Source organism: Aegilops tauschii, chromosome 3 (assembly GCF_002575655.3).
Source record: "Aegilops tauschii subsp. strangulata cultivar AL8/78 chromosome 3, Aet v6.0, whole genome shotgun sequence".
NCBI classification, from domain to species: domain Eukaryota; kingdom Viridiplantae; phylum Streptophyta; class Magnoliopsida; order Poales; family Poaceae; genus Aegilops; species Aegilops tauschii.
In genome coordinates, this window is record NC_053037.3 from 242,612,918 (window position 1) to 242,617,750 (window position 4,833).

Consider the following 4,833-nt stretch of genomic DNA (forward strand, 5'->3'; position numbering starts at 1 on the left):
GGGTAACTCCAACTTGTAGGCTACTTATCCCATACGTTCCAAAACTCGGTATGGTCCTACAAATCTTAGGGCTAGCTTTCCCTTAACTCCAAAATGTTTAACTCCTCGCAGAGGCGACACACGAAGATATGCTCTATCTCCGATTTCATAGACTACTCCTTGCGTTTTGAGTCTGCATAACTCTTTTGCCTGGACTGAGCTACCTTCAGTCTATCCCGGATCAGATTAACCTTCTCTTCGGACTCTTTGATCAAATTTGGTCCAAACAACTGACGGTCTCCAACTTCATCCCACATTAAAGGTGTTCTGCACCTCCTTCCATACAAAGCTTCAAAAGGTGCCATCTTCAAACTGGCCTGGTAGCTGTTGTTGTATGAGAACTCCGCGTAAGGCAAATTATCATCCCAACTAGATCCATAATCTAGCGCACAAGCTCTCAACATGTCCTCCAGAATCTGATTCACTCTCTCGGTCTGTCCATCTCTCTGCGGATGAAAGGCTGTACTAAACTCTAGCCTAGTCCCCAAAGTCTGGTGCAGCTGGTGCCAAAACTTTGAAGTGAACTGTGTTCCTCTATCTGATACAATGGTCCTCAGAACTCCATGTAGACATACAATCCTGGTCATATATATCTTGTCCAACTTCGCACTTGTATAGGTGGTCTTTACTGGGATAAAGTGAGCCACCTTGGTCAAGCGATCAACTACTACCGAAAGAATCATATCCCGATCGGGTCCTGGGTAATCCGGTGATAAAATCCATGCCAAGCTTGTCCCACTGCCATTCGGGTATCGGCATAGGCTGCAGTAATCCTGCTGGCTTCTGATGTTCTGCCTTCACTCTCTGACATACATCACATAGGGCTACATACTCGGCAATATCGTTCTTTATACCAGTCCACCAGAAACGCTCCTTTAATCCAAATACATCTTGGTGTTTCCGGGGTGTATCGAGTATGCCGAGTCATGAGCCTCCTGTAGTATCAACTTCCCAATCTCTGCATTATTGGGCACATAAACACGGTCCTCAAACCACAAGGTGTCATGCTCATCCTCACGAAAACCTTTGGCTTTTCCCTCTGAGCTTCCCAAATCTTTCCCAATAATGTCGACTGAACTTCCAATGCTGCAACAAAACCTCTAGGGACTATCTCCAAACGAAGCTCCTTGAGATCTTCGGCTAACTCCTTTGGCAATCCTCCGCTTACGAGGGTATTGGCATAACTCTTCCTGTTCAAAGCGTTTGCTACGACATTGGCCTTGCCTGGATGATAGTGCAGCTTCATATCATAGTCCTTTATAAGCTCCAACCATCTCCTTTGCTTGAGATTCAGCTCTTTCTGTGTGAAAATGTACTTCAAACTCTTATGATCCGTGTACACATCACAACGATTTCCAATAAGAAAATGTCTCCAGGTTTTGAGCGCATGCACTACGGCTGCTAACTCCAAATCATGTGTGGCATAATTCAGCTCATGCGGTCGAAGCTGACGTGAGGCATAAGAAACAACTCTTCCATCTTGCATAAGCACACCTCCAAGTCCTAAGCGAGATGCGTCGCAATACACTTGGAAATCCTTGCGTATATCCGGCAGAATCAGCTATGGGGCTGTAACCAAACGTTTCTTCAACTCCTGGAAACTTGCCTCACATTCATCTGTCCATTTGAACTTGGTGTACTTCTTCAACAACTCCGTCATCGGCTTTGCAATCTTGGAGAAATTCTCGATGAATCTCCGCTAATATCCTACGAGTCCCAGAAAACTGCGGTCTCTCCTACTGAGGTGGGTGCTAGCCAGTCAGTGACTGACTTAACCTTGGTAGGGTCTACTGCTATACCTTCTCCTGATATAACATGTCCAAGAAATCCAACTTCCTTCAACCAAAACTCACATTTGCTGAACTTGGCATATAACTGATGTTCCCTGAGCTTCTCGAGAACTAAACGCAAATGCTCCTTGTGTTCCTCTTCATTCTTCGAGTATACCAAGATATCTTGAATGAACACCACAACAAACATGTCCAAGAACTCCATGAACACCTTATTCATCATACTCATGAAATAGGCAGGGGCATTAGCCAATCTGAATGACATAACCGTGTACTCATATTGCTCGTACCTTGTGGTGAAGGTTGTCTTAGGTATATCCTGTTCTCGGATCTTCAGCTGGTGGTATCCTGATCGTAGATCGATCTTAGAGAATACTTTAGCTCCTTGCAGCTGGTCAAACAAATCATTAATCATCGGTAGCGGGTACTTGTTCTTGATCGTCACTTCTTTAAATGCCCGATAATCAACAACCATTCTCAATGATCCATCCTTCTTCTCAACCAAAAGCACTGGGGCTCCCCATGGTGACGAACTTCGTCAAATGTAACCTTTCTCCAATAAATCCTTAATCTGTTTCTTAATCTCCTCCAGATCATTTGCGGGCATCCGGTATGGTCTCTTAGATATTGGTCCGGTACCTGGCAACAGTTCTATCAAAAACTCAATGTCTCGATCCGGCGGCATGCCTGGTAGTTCCTCTGGAAATACATCTGGGTAATCCTTCACGACAGGCACTTCCTCTTGAACAACTCCGGAGAGAGAATTTACTTGGGTCCTCTTTGGTGCATGCCTGGACACATACTTAATCCTTTTTCCCTCCGGGGTGGTGAGCAGAATTGACCTACTAGCACAGTCAATGTTTCCTCCATACTTCGATAGCCAATCCATTCCTAATATCACGTCCAATCCTTGTGACTCCAAAATTATTAGGTCTGAGGGGAAAACATGGCTACCAATGGTTAAGGGTAACCGATCGCACCATCGGCTGGCCATATACTCTACACCTGGTGAGCATACTAACAAGGGTGCCCTAACGGCTAAGGTGGGTAACTTAAACTTGTCCACAAATCCCCTTGAAATGTATGAATGCGATGCACCAGTATCAAAAGAACGAGAGCGGTAAATGACTTAACCAAAAACTTACCGATAACTGCATCTGGCTACTCTTCAACCTCCTCCACGTTCACGTGGTTCACTTGTCCCCTGTTGAAAGGGTTGGGCTTCTTCCCAGAGCTCCCATTGCCATTTCCATTCTTTGCTTCAGAACACTTGGTGGCGTAGTGTCCAGTCTTCCCGCACTTGAAACAGGTAATGTGACTTAGATCCTTCTTGGCGGGCGTGGCTGGGTTAGAGCGGTTCTGATTACTGCCTGCTCCATTCCCGTTTCCATTGTTGGTGCCACTGTGGTTATGCGAACTTCCTCCATTGTGGGTATGGCCTCCATGGTTTTGGGTATATCCTCCCGAGTTCGGGGTGAAATGAGGCTTCTGTTGAGCTCCTGAATTGTACTTCCCTTGTCCGTACTTCCTTTTGCGACTCTCAATCTGCTGCTGCTTCCCTTCAATCATAAAAGCCTTATCTACCAACTCCTGGTAGTTGTTAAATGTTGCCACCATTAACTGCATACTCATTTCATCATTCAGCCCTTCCATAAACTTCTCCTGCTTCGCGGCATCTGTGGCCACATCATCTGGGGCGTAGCGAGCTAACTTGCTGAACTCATCCACGTACTGCCCCATAGTACGGTTCCCTTGACGTAAGTTGCGAAACTCACTCTTCTTCATGCTCATAGCTCCAGTTGAGACATGAGCAATGCGGAATGCTTGCTAAAACTGCTCCCAAGTGACATTGGCTATAGGGAAAGTGGCTGTGTAATTCTACCACCATGAGGCTGCAGGTCCATCCAATTGATGTGCGGCAAAACGCACCTTCTCAGCATCTGTGCAACCTGCGGTGGTCAACTCCCTTCCAATCCTGCGTAGCCAGTCATCAGCAACTATTGGCTCGGTGCTACTGGAAAACACCGGTGGCTGCAACCTCAGAAAATGGGCTAAGTTGTCAACTGGAGGTGGAGACGGTGGGTGGTTGTTGTTGTTGTTGTTGCCTTGGTTCTGGACTAGTAGCTGCATTAAGGCATTCTGCTATTGGATCAACGGAGTGAGCTCCGGTGGGAAAACAAATCCGGGGTCACGTCTCGGAGGCATCTGATGGGTATAGAGAGGAGAGATTAGAATAGAATGAGGTATAGTGAGAAAGCACTACCCATATGCACATGAGACAAACACATTCATATCACACCAAAATCAATTCAAACAAGGGCATACAATCGATTTAACTATCGTTACAGTGCTTGGACTACTAATATATACAAGGGGGAATACTACTGATAATGTGGTGGTCTACTAGAAATTTTGATCGGTGGAAGACTCCATGATATCCGCTCCAGCTTCGTCTTCATAGTCATCATCACTACTGTCGGGGTCGGAGTCGGTGTCGTCGATGATGATGTAGTCCTCAGAATGGATGTCGTCGCGATGGTCGTCATCTCCTCCTGGCGCGGGGTCTACCAGGAATACTCCTAGCTTCCTTGTCAGCTCGTCATTCTTCTCCACTGGTATTCCGATTTCCTCCTCATATCCATCGCGTGTAGAGTTGAGTTCCTCTTCTAGCTCCATGTTGCTGGTCATCACCTTCTTCAGGTCTATCTTGCTTGCACACATCTGGTTCTCCTGTCGACGAATGTGCCGGTTTAACTCCTGGATGAAAGCTGCAATGGACCTGTCCCTCCTAGTGCTGATCATCTCCCATTGCTCATCTCGGCGCCCACATATCCGGTAGATGGTTTCCTTAAGATCCTTGTGGTAAACTTCGCCGATGCGTCTCATGGCGATGTGGGCTGCCATGCTCTTACCTAGACTCCAGGTTGGTGCATCAAAGGAAAACTCTATGGGCTCAGTGACTGGCGTGGCTGTCCTTCCTGGAACTTGAGCTCGAATCATCCAA